The sequence below is a fragment of the Cricetulus griseus genome (genome assembly GCF_003668045.3).
Source record: "Cricetulus griseus strain 17A/GY chromosome 1 unlocalized genomic scaffold, alternate assembly CriGri-PICRH-1.0 chr1_0, whole genome shotgun sequence".
NCBI lineage: Eukaryota > Metazoa > Chordata > Mammalia > Rodentia > Cricetidae > Cricetulus > Cricetulus griseus.
In genome coordinates this window covers 196579198-196597031 of record NW_023276806.1, presented here as the reverse complement: position 1 = coordinate 196597031, position 17834 = coordinate 196579198, and positions in this window count along the sequence as shown.

The window sequence follows — 17834 nt, the reverse complement described above, 5'->3', positions numbered from 1 at the left end:
TTGCATTTTTTTTTTTACATACACTATGAGATGTTTGTACAACAGACACAATGGAACAAAAATCTATAGCTCCTTGGAGATGGGGAAGTGCCAGGCAGACAAGAGAGCATCCCATGTGATGGAACAATACTGTATCTGGTTGACCTTTGAATCAAGCATTGTGACTCAGCCTCACTGGCTGGATTCTTGGTGAGGTAGTGTCTTATTTATTTATTTATTTATTTATTTATTTATTTATTTATCCATTTGTTTGTTTGCTTTCTGACTGAGCTATACATTTTCCCACACTCTCCTTCCCTCCTTCCCTCTCCCCAGTAGCTTCCTTCTTGACTAATGAACAAAGGATGCATAAGAGAGTCCTGAGGCTGAGTGTGGTTTAGAAAACACAGCCTTTGGGGATGGAGAGATGGAACCGTGGTTGAGAGCACTGACTGTTCTTCTAGAGGACCTGAGTTCAATTCCCAGCACCCACATGGCAGCTCATAACTGTCTGCAATTCCACTTCTAGGGGATCCAACACCTTTATACCAATGCATACAAAATAAAGTTAAACAAATTATTTTTTCAAAAAAAGAAAGAAAACACAGACTTTAACTCCTAAAATGATCCTGCAACCTGAAATGCTGCTTGAAATAGAAACTAACAGTGGGAATTACTTGTCGGCTTTCACTTCCTTCCTTCTTCGGTTGTCTTAAGGACTTTTAGCCCTCATTTTCCCCATTAGTCCACACTTCCTGCCATGCCGTCCCTAGCTGTCTGTACTCTTGCAGGGAGGCAGATGAAAAAAAAAAGTTTTGAGACAAGGTTTCACTATGTATTCTTGATTGGCCTGGAACTTTCTATGTAGACCAAGGTGGCATTGAATTTGCCTGGGAAGTAGCGCCAGGAGGATTATGAGTTTAAGGATAATCTGGGTTACATAGAGTGACCCTGTCTCAAAAACAAAAGTGAGACTCTATTTCACATACTTCTCAGAATGGTCTTGGTAAGTATTGAGAATTCAATCCAGCAAACACTCACTACTGCCAGCCAAGTTGAGTAGATCAGAGAGTGCTCATCCATCAGTGGGACCACAGAACAGGCTGTGCTTCCAGAATACTTTATCCCAAACGGTCCTCTCTACGTCTCTCTTCTACTCTTACTCTCTGACTCTCTTCTCCATCCTGTTCCCCTCCCTAGTGAGTAGACACTATATAAATTCCAAAGGGAGTACATTATCGTCTGCTGCTGTGCTTCCTGGTGTGTGTGTGTGTGTGTGTGTGTGTGTGTGTGTGTGTGTGTGTGTGTGTGTGTGTGTGTGTGTGTGTGTGTGTGTGTGTGTCCTGTCTGTGTATAAGAGAGAAACTAGACAAAAGCTTATCCTGAGTCTGATGCTCTCCTGATGTGTGAATTCTTCTGTAAATGACACCAGCTTCATCAAACACTAGGGGAAAAAAATTCTTCCTTTTTTTCTTTCTTTACCCTCCCTCCTTTCCTCTTCCTCTGTTCCCATCCCTCCCTTTCTCCTTCCCTCCCTTCCTTCCTTCCTACAGATTCTTGCTATGTAGCCCAGACTGGCCTTTAATTCACAACAATCCTCCTGCCTCAGCCACACAACTTCTGGGATTACTGATGTAACTTGGGAAAAGATCTTTATAAGTGCAGAAATTAGTGTGAAGGAACTGAGTTTGCAATTCCATTTAAAAAAATAAATGAGATACCTTAAGATAGTGCAAACAAAATTAAGAATGGCTACATAGGAAACATTTTGGACCCCACCCCCTGCAAAACAAACAAAAAACCCTGTGCCTTTAGCTCATCTATTTGTGTATCCACATGTTTGAGACAGAACATACAACTATATGCAAAGCACAGGCTTCCTGTGAGGAGGCCGCTCTAGCTCCAGGTCCCCAGAAGCAACAGAACAAATACCCCATTCATCCCTAGATGACATCAGCCAGTTTCTGCCTCGTTAGTGACCTAAAATGAGTTGGGGAACTTACTATCTTCAGTTCATTTGTACTTGCCCTCTGAGTTCTGCAGCAAAGCTGATTTTTTAAATATAATTGATATTTTATTGTACTTAATTTAGTCAAGGAACTAAATACTTATTATAATATATATATATATATTTAATAATTTAATTATATGAAACAAATGATTGAGAGATAGAGTGGATATATAGGGTTCTTAATAGATTCCCTTTATCATAAAATAAAGGATTTATTTCTATCACTTACTGTGTTTTTACCTATTATTGTTGTTGGTACCAGTGGCGGTTTTTGAGGCAGGGTCTCATTGTATTGCTCAGTCTAACCTTGAACTCCTGGGCTTAAGTGATCCTCTTGCCTTAGCCTCCAACCTAGCTGAGACTGTAGGTGCATACAAGTGGTATTTACCTATTTTAAGTGTTTCAAATACTTCAGTATTTAAACTTTGAAATAAAAATGTGGTACATTCTTCTCTTGGAAGAATTTTGTTAGTTTTTCTCCTAGTACTATCCTATGTGCTAGATGATCCTCGTTGGTATAAAAAGTTTCTATTTGTGAAGGGCTGTAAAGACTTCTTGTCCCTCAGGCCTTCTTCACAACGTTTTTTGTCGATTGTTTCCCTCATGTTAGCTTGCCAGCAATAAGCAAAAATATAGCTGGGACTGTGTCAAAAAAATTCACTGGCCACATTCATTCCTCTTCATCAGAGTTTCTTCAGTAGTGTCCCCATCCAGTGGCTGTGCCAGCCAGCAGAAACAGCTAGTTGTTGTCTGCAGTGAAGAATAATTGGAAGCATGGTGCCTGTTTCTTTTCCTGTGAGTAACAATCCGGCCATTTAACATTCTTTCGGTGCTCTTGAACTCTGTGGTAGAGCCTGTGTTCCCTGTTCAGTTGGGGCCAATCCGAGAAATGCCGACCTTCCTGCCTGCTGCTGGCCCTATCAGTTTGCAGCAGTGACAGCCATCTGATGGTCTGGCTCTTCTACCCAGAGCTAGTGACCTGCCACACCAGATCAGGCTGGAAAACGCTAGGCTTGTGGGGGGGGGGGATCAGCTGCAGGGAGTCATAATGACGAGAGATAAAGTTAATGGCTATTATATTAACCATTGTCTTCAATAACTTAAGAAATGAAGCCTAGGAAGATTGCTCAACCTTCCCCTTTCTTCTGCTGCCTAAACCACAGTATTTGTTCATGTTTTCTGGCCAACTTAATTAATTAGGTAAACATTGCATAAGCAGTTGCATATTCCCTTGTTGTATATAAAAATATGCTTTATATATTATTTGCCAATCAGAAACATACATGTGCCGGGCATTGTTGGCTCACGCCTTTAATCCCAGCACTCGGGAGGCAGAGGCAGGCAGATCTCTGCGAGTTCGAAGTCAGCCTGGTCTCCAGAGCGAATGCCAGGACAGGCTCCAAAGCTACACAGAGAAACACTGTCTTGAAAAGCCAAAACAAACAAACAAACAAACAAAAAAGAAACATACATGTGTGTCTCTGCAGACAGTGAGTTTTGGAGTCTGTAGCCCTGGCCGTTCTTGCTTGTTTTTCATGCTGCGTTCTAGAGAGTTCTGAAAGGAGTACATCAAAGCCTAGCATTTGATTGCCCATCTCATCACACACTCCTCTTCTTCTGATTTCCCTTTTTGATTTTGTGCTTTTCCTTTCTTTTCTTTTCTTTTCTTTTCTTTTCTTTTCTTTTCTTTATTTTGTGCAAAGAGCTCACAGTTCTTAACAGCTTTTCACGTTTGTATGCACCCCACCGGAATTAGGCTCCCATACATATACAAAATAAAAAAAAATGTGGCTTAATAAACAGAAATGCATTTCTCTCAAACGTGAAGGATATTTGGAGACAGGAAGTCTAGGGCTGGTTCAGTAGCTCCTGCATCATCTGAGGGGCAGTTTTTCTGTCCTGCCACCTTTAATATGTGGCACTCATTTTCCAAGTCACAGTTGTAAGACGGCATGTACAGCTCCAGCTCTCCCATATGTATTCCAGACAGGAAAAGAACAAAGAGGCTCCACCCACTACATCCCTAACCTCAAATTATAGCAGAAGACTGGATGGCTGGGTTGTAGCTCAAGGGTGGAGTGTTTTCTCAGCATTCACAAGGCCCTCAGGTCAGTCCTCACAGCCCAAAGAAAGGCACAGAAGGGGACTGGAGGAACTATATCATTCCAAACACATGGTACCTCAGATTAAACCAAGGCAGTCAGGCTCTGCCTTGAACCTCTATCATTCATTCCTATTAACTACATGTGGCCATGAATTTCATCAATACCACCACCTCCACTTTGGGATTGGCTTGGTATATATATTCCTCAGACATTTATTTTCTAACTTTTCTTGTCACTTTTTTGAGATAATTTCCCTGTACATATTTTATTTTATTTTATTTTATTTTTAGCTCAGTCTCACAGATCTTTTGAAGGGAAACTCATTCCAATGTATATTTATTCCCATCCCTTCCTTCTTATGTTTATTAGTTTTTAGATCTCATTGTTTCTCTTTTTCATTCTTTATGTTTACTGACATGATCATTTTCCCAGGTATTTTCTGTGTTACCCAGTAGAGGGTTTTCTTTCCTTTTGTCTTGAATAAGCAAATCTAACCATGAACCTTTGTCTCAGAGATTTGCTATCAATATGCTGAGGAACAAATGTAGTTTAGCTTTTCAGCAGTGACACATAAGGTCATTGGCAGCATTTGATAATTAAGGAAGTTCATTGTCCTCGTGTCTTTTGATGTCAGTCACAGACCTCTATGGATACCCTACCTCACCCAACTCTTATAAGGGCCTAGACATGATCCCTATCTGACCCAGCTAAGAAGAACTGCCCTTAGTTCTTAGAGTCCTTTCCAGGTCTTCCTAATGGAGGAAGAAGTTAAGTTTTTAGCCCAGAATCCCAAAGTCCGCAGGGAACCCATTTTATAATCACAGAATTCTAGCTGCTGAGGTAAGAGAATTGCTATGAGTTCAAGGACAGATTGGGCTACTGTGTGAGCCCTTGTCTAGAAAACAAACCAAGCACCCACCTGGGCATGAATGGCAAGAAGTATTTATCCTTGTGCTTGGCTTTCTCTACTGAATGCAAACCAGTTATCAGGAACAGCGAGACTATGGGTGGGACATCTCGTGGCTTGCTGTCTGTATTGGCTTTTCTGACTGAGGAGAGCTTTAGTGTGGCTTAATGTTCCAGTCTATCACTGCAGGGAAATCATAGAAGGGTTTATGGTGGCAGGAGTGGATACAGGTTGCTCACATAATGGCAACAGAAAGAGACAGAGAGGTGGACCAACAAGGATCCCTAGATGGGCTGGAGCCCTCACAGGCCCATTCCTAGTTGTCTATATCCTCTCACTAGGCTCTGCCACCTAAAAGGTCCACAAACTCCTTAAAACATCGTGACCAGCTAGGGTACACTTGTTAAACACATGGCTTTATGGGGGATAGTTCACATTCAAACCATTACAGTATCCTTATTACCTTTGCTTTTGTTTGTTTGTTTGTTGTTCTGGTGTCTGTCTGTGTGTGTGTGTGTGTGTGTGTGTGTGTGTGTGTGTGCGCGCGTGAGAGAGAGAGAGACAGAGACAGAGACAGAGACAGAGGGAGACAGAGCAGGGAGAAAGAGAAAGGACAGAGAAACAGAGATGGAGAGAGAGAGAGAGAGAGAGAGAGAGAGAGAGAGAGAGAGGAGAAAGAAAGAGAAGGTCTCATTATGTAGCCCCTGACTGGTCTAGAACTCACTATCTAGACCAGGCTAGGCTCCAACTCACAGAGATTCACCTGCGTCTGCCTCCCGAGTGCTGGGACTAAAGGCGCGCATCACCACTGCCCGGCTGTTTTGATTTTTAATATTACATTTTGTATGTGTGCATGTGTGCACACTCACTTGCCAGAATGTGCATGGATGTGGTGAGATCAGAAGACAGTTTGTGGGGACCAGGTCAGTTCTTTCCCTTGGCCATGTGAGTCCCAGGGCTGAGCGTCAAGCTGGCAGCAAGCACCTGTACCTAATGAGTTGTCTTGCTGGTCATCATCCGTTCTTTAAGGGGTTGAGAAGCACCCGAGAAAGGTTTGTGTAGCCGCCGGTTTGGGCTCTTTCAGGGACTTGCTTATGAAATGTAGCTTTATGTGACTCGGAGAAATCACTTATCTTTTATTTTTTTTCTCTTTACTTTCTACATTTTGTGAGTGTTATGCTTGTGAAGGAAGTCTTTTGTCTCCTGTCTGGTTCCCAATTACACCTTCCACTTCATGCCACAGCAGTACACTTGTTCCCAACAGCAATCAAGAATCCTAAAATTAACCAAATGCTTCAAGTGTTACCGCTTAGATAGGAAGGCATAAAAGGAAAAACCCAAGTTTTATTAAAGCGATACAGCTTCCACCCAAGTTCTCTTCTCATTTGTTTTTCTTAAGTTATTTTAGATCTCATGTGAGTATGATTTGACTGTAGACCAGTGTAGACTTTGATAAGTCTTGGAATGATACTTCTGTATGGCAAATTGCATTCTGGGAAAACAGTTAGTAATATATATGAAATAAGTAAGTAACCTGTATGTACAAGAAGCTCTCCACCTTGAGATGCTTGGGTTACGATATCTGCCTCTGATGCTCTCTCCCCTTACTATTGAGATTGCAGTGGGACAGCCCTGCTCCACCCCCACAGTGTCTGCCACTCCCTGTAGCCCCTGTATCATTGGGACAAGAGGGACTGAGAATCGGTTCCACTGCTGGGAATAATTAATAAATTGGTAAATTTTAAAGTCACCACATCTCCTTCTAGATACTTTCCTTCTGGTCTGACTGTGAAGGGAACTTGGCTTCCTACCAGCCTCCGGAGAAGTGGGAAAGTTTTGAGACTAAGAAAGAAAAGTGTCTGCTGAAAATAGAACTAATTAGAGAAAAATAAAGATGTATAAGCTTGCTGTCAGGTTTGAACATAAAAATGTATTTCGATATAATATATGGCTACTACTCACATCTGCTAAAACTAAAGCCTCAGGAGCTGAGAATGTATGTTGAGAATGTGCCAGTCCTAGCCTTCCTCTTGGGTACTAAAAACAAAGGCCAGATGTGATGGTGCATGCCTGTAATCCCTGCACTCTAAGGCACAGAAGGGTGGATCAGTGCAAGTTCAAGACCTGCCTGGTCTGCAATGAGAGTTCCAGGCCAGCCAGAGCTACCTAGTAGGTCTGTCTCAACTAAGACTCTCAAGATGGCTTTATGTCTACAGTTGTTGAATGTTTAATGATGAGTTTGGTTTTTTTGTTTGCTTGTTTACTATTCTTTCTATCTTTGGTGTATTTAACACAGACAACTGCTTTAGAGTGGAAGGCAGCCCCCTATATAAGGGGCTTATAAATAAATTCATCAGTATTGTTCAAAGCTGGCTCAAGTCCAATAACATCAATAACACATCTCAAACCTGTATGCAAATCCAATGGCTCACACTTGGGTTGTACTCAGAAGAGACACAGGCTCATGTAGTTTCCTAAGTAGCATTTGAAAATAGACATGGAACTATTTCAGTAAGAGATGCTAGGACTTAAGCAATGGTTCCTTGGCTGTTTGTTTTTTGTCCAGTTTATAAAATCTAGATATTTTTACTTTCATGTTATTTGGCCCCAGAGAGCTAGATGAGAAATCAGGTGTAAACTCATCCCTGGAATATACAACTTATTTATTTCCTTGTATCTCTTGTTTTCATTTTGTTTTGTTTAACTAAGAGAGAAAAATTCAGAAACTACACTTAATATTTTCTTTCTTTCTTTTTTCTTTTTTGGTTTGGGTTTTCAAGACAGGGTTTCTCTGCATAGCTTTGGAACCTATCCTGTACTTCTCTCTGTAGACCAGGTTGTTCTTGAACTCACAGAGATCAGCCTGTCTCTGCCTCCTGGGTGCTGGGATTAAAGGCCTGTGTTACCACTGGCTGGCTATAATATTTTCTAAAAGCAGTTTGAGAAAGATCCATGTTTGGAAGATTTCTAATGTAGCATGTAGAATTTCAGTATAACCAAGGGTGCTGTCTTTCCTAAGAACAAATGCAGAACAAGGACTATACAGAAATGACTTGTTCTAAGAAGCCAGGATACAGTGTCGCCTCTATGAAACGACTCACATAAGGCACTCCATTTCTCTCATTTTCTCTGCTGGCTTGGACTTAGTGGTGACACAGGCTTAGAACTCCTGCATCTACTGAGTGTGCTACCACACAAAGATATACACAATCCTTCCTTAAGAGTACAATTTTCGCGGTCCGAAAGCAGTACAAGAAAGGTTGTGAAATTTAAGTGGGATCTGAGTGTGTTTGTCCCCGTGAACAGTGGGTGACAGGCATGACAGTGATGTGCTTTGTGACTTTGGGAGGGTTGGTTTGCTTAGATTACAATCAGATTTTAAGGTGACTATGGGGGAAACGCACGCTATCAGGAAGACGTGAAGTGGCTTTACTACTCAAACCAAATTAAATTCTAGGAAATAAAATCCTTAAAGGGGCTGATTGTAGAGCAGAGGGAAGACAATACCTTATCATTAAAAATCAATCAGATATTTACTAAGTGCCTCTCTGAGGATTCCTTACGTTTCAGTCCTTGGCAGTTCTTGGATTACACAACACTTTCACATGCATTATCTTATTTGATCTTCTCAACAGGCAGGGAGACCAGAGGGATCTAAAGATGAGGAAATTGCATCTCAGACTTAAGTGCTCCTGAAGACCTCCACAGAGCTGGAGCAGGGTGTGAGAGTGCAGGTGCGGTGGTGGGTGTCTCCAAATAGTGTCCTCTGTCCCTCTGACTTCCACCAAGTACTGTGACATATTGTCTGTACCAAGCAGTCCAAAGGACTAAGATTATGATCTTGACCCTCAAGATGTTTATAGTCAGTTGGGAAAATAAAAGTTTTCCAGTGAAACAAGCCAAAGACTTTTATTTTTTAAACAGGGTAACACAGATTGTAAACACAACAGTTAGGTTATTTTCATTAGAAAGTAAAGTGCTATCAATTCCACCCCGTGGCCTGAAGATGAATATGAATCAAATGGAGGTTTCTAATGTTTTCCAGCCAGGCCATAAGTGTTTTGGGGAGAAGGTCCTCACCAAGAGAGAAGCCAGTAGATACAGTCTTATCCAGGTCCATGGGACACATGGATATTTGGAGTCCTGGAGTTCTTACTCCCCTCTGTTATGCTTTGTACTAAGGACTAGGAGCCTGTGGGAGGTCATCCTGGCCACTGTTCAGCCCTTTAAACCATGAGAGCAGATCCAGTTTAAGGGAGAAGACTAACCTGCATGCAGAGGTGTCCAGGCTCTTGACGATGCAATGTGATGGCATCATCTAATAATGTTGTAGACCACACCCATAGCTATCTTGGATACATTCAGCCTGTCAAACACAGGTTGGACATGACTGAGAAGCAAAGAATGGACTCCTCTGTGTTCAAAGGGACTGTGGACATGAAGGGTCTGCAGAAACTGGGCATTTTCATTTTCTAATGTCCCAGTGCTCAGACCTAACATTTTCCAAGCTTGCGTTTGTCTCAGAAGCAAAATTCCATTCCAAGTGTCTGTTCTTTGTCTTTTCAGCAGAGCAGGCCTGTGCTGAGACAGCTGTGATCCAGTCACTGTGTGTCCCTGCCTTTGTCTGTCTCACTGAGAGGTACACTTCCTGGGATGCTCCATGGGGACTGCCAAAGCTTCAGTGAGCAGCTGGCCATTGTGTTTTTACAAAATGTGCCCATGCGCAGCCAGGTTCAGCAGCCTCATAGACAATTCCAGGCAATTGTCTTCCGGCTGCTCCTTGGTAAAGTGTCCTTTGGCCAGCATAGGGGTTATTCCACAAGGTTCTGTCTGCTGTCAGAGAGGCCTTAACAGCATATGTGGGCTGCCAGACACCATACTGAATAAACATGACAACAGGAAAAGCTTTGGAGGTCCCATCAGTACCATCACCTCTCCACCCAGCACTGAGTGCCCAAGTGAACACAAGCCTATTGATGATCAAGCCTAAGCATCCAGCCACCCACACTGGACCACTCGTGTCCTCAAAGTTTCATTCTTTCTCTTCCTCCTTGAGGACGGAAATGGATTCATGCTGAGTCACTCCAGCTTTCCTTTCCTGCTGTGGAAACCAGCTCTCTCAAGTTCGAGCTGTGCAACCTTGGGAGAGTTACCAAGGCGTTCTTGATGCTTTCCATTCCTGATATGTGGTACCATGATGACTAAAACAGCTACCTCAAAGAGTTCCTGACCATGTTTGTCCTTGTGGAGGGCTGAGAAGGCGGCCTAGGATGTGTTCTGTGCTGTTTAGTGTTTGTTCCTTGCGTTCAACCATCTGCTGCCCACTGCAAGTCTGCTCTGAATGCTGCAAGGGTGAGAAGGTGCAATAGGTACCCTCCGTGGGTATACAGTTTAGATGATACATCACTGCATAACTTGTTTGTTCAACAGGTGGGAAGAACTCGGCATGCACTTCGGAACGTACGCCCGCCTTGAGGAAGGACAGGAGGATGTGGAAAGTTTCCAATCGAATGGCGCTGTAGGGCAGTGTCGGCACACAGTAAGTGCCTAGTGCCATAGAAGCATTTTCTGCTTTAATTGTTAGGCTGGCAGAATGAATGCTGAGATGCAGCGAGCGTGTGGCCGGAGGTTGAGGGCGAGGAGGTGGAGGTGCTCCTGGGGAAATCTTCCAAGAGGCAGTATCCTTGAGCTCGGCTCTGATCAGTGAGTAGGCGTTCGCCAGTGAGAGAAGAGGGCTAAGAGTGTTCCAGGCAGAAGGAACATTGTGTTCAGGGCTAGGGAGGCGTGAAACAGCACAATACACTCGGGGACTCCAAGCAGGCAAAGTACAAGTGGGGCCCCATCCTTACTGAGACACACAGCATGCATTTGTTAAATGAGCATTAGAGGGTAGAGGCTGGGAAATGAAACATTGCTTGATCATTCTGGCCTGTAGCATTAACCAAGCAACCATTGAGGCTGAAGTGGCTAAGGGGCTTTTAATTGTTTAATTGTTCCACGTAGTACTTGCCCAGTGTAATCTCTGTACTGTGTCAACTCTCCCTTTCCACTTTCCTTCCTTTCTTTCCCTTTTTTTTTTTAAATATATATATAATTGAGATAGAGTTTCATGTAGCCCAGGATGGACTCAAATTTCCTATGTAACCAAAGATGACCTTGATTTATCTTCCTGCCTCTACCTCCCAAGTGCCCAGTTCTACATGGTGGTGAACTTCCAAACTCTGTGCAGGCTAGGCAGGCATTCTATCCACTGAGCCACACCCCCAGCCCCTTCTTATTTTCTGCTGTGAGTAAATAGCTGTCTCCTTTTTTCCCCTCAGAGTGATGGAGATTAGTTACAGTGAAGCTGCTGGGATCCCAGGATGAGTACCAATGCTTTTGTGGGTGACACATTTCTTTAGATAAAAGGCCAGCAAATCCTGGTCTGAGGGCCAGACTCAGTGTACTGCCTGGGGCTGGGTGACCTAGGATACCATCAGGCGGGACATTTCATCCCTGCTGTACACAATCACTCATCCTCCCACGGGTTGGCCTCTGCTCAGCCAGCAGAGGCAGGTTCAAGAGAGAAAGTGGAAGTACACACTTGAGGCACAGCTTGGATTCAGCACAGTAACATTCTGGTAGCTACAGAGAGGCAAAAGGCCAGCCTGGGTTGAAGGGTCTGGAAGTGGGTCCCAGTTCTTGATTAAGCCACTGCAAAGGTACACTGCAAACAGCAGGGAGAGCCGAGGGACAGAGTCAGAGCCTCGTTTGAAATCATAAGCAATCCTAATCTAAAGCAGCATGCATTCCAGCCACAGGTTTTTTGTTTTTTGTTTTTTTTTTTTAAATCATCTCTGTGGTCTCAAGTGGAAAGATGTATTCATCAGACAAGTCCACTGAGTCCCACCCACAGCTATGAATCATCAGTGTCTCCCACTGAGGCCACCATTATCCTCTAGCATATGACAGGTACAGAGGAATCAAATGAGGCTTGTCCTAGGAGACCCACACCCACAGTCAGAGACCACCTGATGAGTTCCACCAGGAAACTGGGCTCGATTTTAACCCATTAAAGGTATAAAGCAAACAGTTGTCACAGACGCACCCGGTGACTGAGAACAGCCTTCGGGCTTAATGTCTAGACAGACCTATGCTAAATATTCTTGCTAATCATTCCATGTTCCACTACTGTTACGGCTGCTATTAATGATGCCTTTCTACATAGATGTGACTGAAGGGACAGACATGGGACAGCTGCTTTACTCATTAGCTATTTGATGCCCCCTCCGATTTAGGTCTCTCTCCCTTCTTCTCCTCCTCCTGTCTCTCTCTGTCTCTCACTCTGTGTTATATGTACCTGTTTGTGGGGTACATGAGCTTATGTAGGAAGATCAGAGGTAGATATCGATTATCTTCCACAATCACGACCCACCTTATTTTTTGAGACAAGGTTTCTCTGAACCTGGAACTCACCAGTTTGTCTAGATGGACTGGCCAGTGAACTCCAGGGACCCTCCTGTCTCTGCCTCCCCACCACTGGGATTACAGATGCATGCCATCATGCCTGACTTTAAAGGGGTATTGGGCATCCAATCCAAGGTCCTGATGCTTTCACGGCTAGTATCTTACCAACTAAGCTACCTTCCCAAGCCGTTTTCCTCTTTGGATTTTTAAAGTTTTCACCACGTAGCCTCAGTTAGCTTCAAACTTGTGGTAGTCCCCAAGCTTCAGCCATGTGATTTTTTTTTAAAGTTTATTGCCAGAAATTCTTCACTGTTACCAAACTTGTCTCCATAAATAATGTGTAGTATAAATAACCAGGATGTCAAAAACCTTCCATAGCAGTCCTTTCCCTGGTACCAGGGGGTATCTCAGAGGCAGCACCTGTTTCTTAAGAATGTCCCAAAAAGTGAAAAACAAAAACACAACTCCCAAACAGTTCAGACAAAAACCCACACAGCTTAGGTTTGAAAATATTCTTTCTGTTCTGAAGCCACTCCGGGTCCTTGGGCATCTGCAGGAAACTGACGCCTTGACACCAACTTCCATGGAGTTGCTGCCATTAGCCTTCTGTAGGAGCAGCATCCGTGGGTGGAAGGAACATGCCAGATCTCAGGGAACTATTAGATGCCTGTTGAGTCAGGCGGCAGGACCAGCTGTGAATGGGAATGTATTTTTACGTAGCTACAGTGGAAAGAACAGGGCTGTGGTATGGGTGCCGAGGTGGGCACAGACCCTGCTGGGATATTTGTGGATGGTTTGGTTTATGGGGGATGGGAAGACAGAGCTGTCTTGGGAGGTACAGCTAAAGACTCTAAGCTCAAAAGTTAACTCTGGGCATAATGGCACATGCCTGTAATCCCAGCACTTGGGAGGTGGAGGAAGGAGGATCAGGAGTTCAAGGCCAGCCTGGGCTACATAAGACACTGTCTAAAAAAAAAAAAAAGGTTTATTTGGGCAGATCACGTAAGCATGGAATGATGAATCTACAAGTTAGTGTTTTCAAAATTAGACCCCAACAAATGTTTATTTCTTTCATGTTTCTGTATCACCCACCCACCTTAGGAATGTCACAAAAAAAAAAAAAAAAAAAGTCCTGCCAGCCAGCTGCCCTTGGAAACAAGTCAAGTAGGATAAACTTCCTGCTTGGGGGAAGGAGCAGGGGCTGTCACCTCTGCTGCCCCTCCCCTCCTCCTAGCTCTCTCCTTCCTGCCTGTGGAGGAAGCCTGTGTTCTCTACCTTGGCATTCCTTGATGTCTTAGAGAAGCAGATGACCCCGGCTGAGCGAGACAGTCAGCAGAACAGCAGCTCTTGATGCTGCGTTTGGAAATTTCCATTCTTTGCTTGCAGCTCTGAAAAAAAAAAAAAAAAATCTAAAGAGCCCAGTAGCTGGGAAATTTCCACAATGGAAAATTTTAACATATTCTTTAGCTCTAAACTATGCAGGTTTATAGACGTTATTTTTTTTTCCTTTTTGTGATTTCCTTCTTTAACAACAATTTATGAACATGGTACCGCTAGAGCTGTGGGACCAGGAGGGCAAGATGACCTAGGGGGTGGGCATAGCTTGCTTAGCAGGAGGCTGTGCTATATAAATGTGTGACCACTCAGCACACAGAAGCGCAGATCACCCGTGAGGCCCACTGGGTGGGAACTCATCCAAAGCAGAGCTAGCTTGCCCAGGAGCACTGCAGGGGAATCTGTGTTAGACCTTGAAGTGGAATGTGCACCGATACAACTTGGGAACCTGACATGGTGAGTCATGTTGCCAGCAAAAGCAACCTCGAGCAGATCCTTTGGACCGCCACTTCCTGAACCTAAATGTGAGCTGTAGGCTCTGATGCAGTAGCTTGAGGGTGGACCTCGCCTGCATTGCCAATGGATGCTGATCTCCAGGTGATGCTGATGCTGCCCTTCTGAGGACCACACTGTGAGGCATAGCAAGACCTTCGTCAGCATGCAGCCAGTGCCCTGGTGGCTGAGCACTGCCAGAGGGTGGCTGGAGGTGAGCTCAGGTTACACAGAGGAGGCCTCAGAACAGAACTCAAAGTCCTCTGGAGAGACGTTCCACGTCAGTCTAGATAAAGAGTGTAGGGGTGCACAGAATTGTCAAATGGCTTGGCTTGGAGAATTCTAGAACCCAGGACCTTTCCAGAGAAACCCAGGTTAAGCTGGTGATGATCCCTAAACTGGGCCTGTTTCTTGAATGGTTCTCCAGCATTGAAGAGTGTGGTTGAATGGCCAGTGAGCCAGTCCCTAACACTGAGGGAAGACTCTTAAGGAGTGTCCAGAGAGCTAGTTACTGCCACGGTAGTTCACTATTACTGAATAAAAGTTAAAAGGGAATTGGAGATTCTCTTAACAGGAAGGGAGGGGGTAGCATCATGAATCTAGGATGCTCCTGCCTCATGATCTGTCTGCTCTGTGTTTTTTTGTTTTTTGTTTTTTGTTTTTTTAAAGCAACACTTGTTCTGTTTTTCACTTTAGATTTAGTTGGGTTTGGGGGTAGTTCATTAGTCCTTACTTTTAAGCTTTTCAAATGAAAGTTACCCAGAGGACCACATAGAAGGAGAGGTAGAGATTGAGTTGACAGGCATGCAAATGTCACTGAAGTCAGAGTGTAACAATTGTGAAACAGATTTGGTCACATGACGTATTATCTGTCTGCCCTACTGTGCGAGCATCTACAGGGTGTTCTGAACATCTGCAGATTGGTTGATGACTTCTTGGGATGCTTTCACCCTGAAGCAAGGTATGACTCAGCATCGAAAGGGCATCCTGATGGCTTCGGTAGAGGAGACCAGATTGGTTTCCTTAGCACGAAGCTTGATGAGTCATTATTCACCTAAGAATTCTCTGAGGACCTGCAGTCAATCAAACAATCTGCTTGATCCATTTAAAGCCAGTTTTTGTTTAATTTAAGGGGGTACTTTTGCTTTATGCTTAGGTGAGAGTCACATAACAACATTCATCATTTTAAAGGCAACGATACAGAGGCCTTTAGTGTGTTTGTGACATTGCACAACTTCCTCTTGTATCTAGTTCCCAAGCGTTTTTACCACCCCCAGAGGGAAGCCTTGTATCCATTAAGCAGCTACTGCTTGGTGCTCACTCCCTCCTTCCGGAACCTGTCCACCACCAATTTACTCTCTGTCTCTGTGGTTCCCAGCCTTGATATCTCACATAAATGTATTCCAACCATATGTGGCCCTTCTTTAAATTGCATTTCCTTAGGAATAAACATTATGGCTATAAGGAAATCTACCATTATTGAGTGCTTCTAGCATGAGGCATGTAACCATTACAAGTAGACACCATATTTTCCAGATGAGAAAGCTGGGATTCAGAGAACCACCTGAGAGGCCCATTCCTTATGGCCAAGCACCCAAGAAGCTTTTCTGGCCAGGCCCACTTCAACTGGGGCTTTTCCCAGTTGCTGTTAGCCACAGCTCAGCTTCATGTCTCTCCTTGCAGACAGACGGGTAGATACTGCTTCTCAAGTTTAACAAATTCACAGAGCCTTCACTCCAATTCTGAATGCAGCGTTAGTTGCTTACAGCTGCTTTTTCTCTAGCAGTGCAGCGAGTCCAGGCACACTCCTTTGAAGAGCTCATTAAAACTGCTAAAATAAAGTCTTAGAAGCAGGTGCATTCATTAGCAGAAAATGCAGACGATTATGTTAATATCACATTCAGGTGACAAATTTAAAGGCATCGGATGAAAGGCTTTTTCAAGGCTAGAGTTACCTTCTTCCTTTGTGGGTCTTTTTCACTCGGTGAAGCACATGACTGATGACAGCTGTCCAAAGTGGGGAACCTTCAATGTTAGTTCACAAAAATAAAGCTGTCCTGTGATGTAGTGTTTCTTTATGATTTCTTGGGTCTCTAGTCATGAAAAGAAAGATGAGCAACTGCCTACAATCCTACTGCTGGCTTTAGGCCTCCATTGGTAACTTACTGTCCACTGGTCCCCAAAAAGAGAGGATGCTAAAGGAGATGGTTCAGACATGTCAACAGGCTGGGGAGGTCGCACATGGCTGCAGTACACACCAGTACTTTATTTTAAAATTTTAAAATTTAAAATTTAAAATTTTAAATTCCTTCCAGGAAGGAAGCCTTTGACTAGCTACTCCCACCCCCCACCCCCCGGGCTGCCCCCAAAAGGCTTAAAATGACTATTTCTAATTGCACAACATAAATACTGAAATTGCAATATACTTAGAGGGCATGTTGACAGGTTTGCGTGTGCGGTGCTTGTGAGTGTGCACACTCATGCACACATAAGTGGATCAGCACTAATGAGCTGATGGGTTGCTTGTGTATATGGTAATCCTGTCTTTGTCTTTGTTCCTCATCAAGTCTCCTTTTTCCTTCCCCTGTACATTTCTGCTTCTTTCTTTCTTCACCCGCCCCTTGAGGTGGGGTGGGTGAATCATACAGTATGTTGGGTAAAGTAGTGCCCCTCTCACACCCAGGGTATGCTCTGATGATCAGTAGATGCCTGAAACAATAGTACCAAGGCCCATAATTTAATTACTTTCTCATCATCACTAAGCACTTACTGTAGGTAATAGCTGTAACTTTTGCAGTTTGGGATTAATAGCAAACAAAGCTAGAGCACACAGATTTCCTTTTGCTTTTCTACCATTTTATAGAGAGAGATTTTTTTTTCACCTTAGGTCTCCAAAACTTCAGCATCTACTTTTTTTCTTTCCTTAGCAAGTTAAGAAAGTTCACCTCTTCACTTAAAGGAAATTCTTTATGGTTTCTTTGTTGTCAGCACCATTATGCCTTGAAGCCATTAGTAAGTCAACTAAGGGTTACTTTGAGGAATCGCCATGATCTCATGACAGTTGACATGCTAGCCCAGGTGGCTGCTAAGTGGCTTCTGTGCCACTTACAATGTGGAGCACTGGGCAAAGCGATAAAACGTGTCTCAGGAGGGCATGGCATGAACTTTAATCATACTTCTCAGAATGGCATGCACTTTAAAATTTATAGTTTTTCCATTTCATATTTGAAGACCAAGGATTGTGTGAGTAGCTGAAACCTAAAGTAAAAGAAAACGGTTGTATATGTGCAGGCATACACACATTCCTTCTGGTTAGGAATGCTCTCACTGAATCCCCACTCCCAGCTGCCACACTCGCTGGGGCTTCCCCGGTGCAGCTCCATCGCTGCTGGACAGCTCCGCATTGCCTACAAATGCGTTCCCACCCACCTCTCCTCCTCTGTTTCATTCTCAGAGCTGGCACTCTCACAGAACCCTCTGATTCTACACAAAGTGAGGATGGTGGCCACTAGAGACTCTTGTCCTTCCAGTATGGTGCACCATGAGAAGGGGGAGCAGA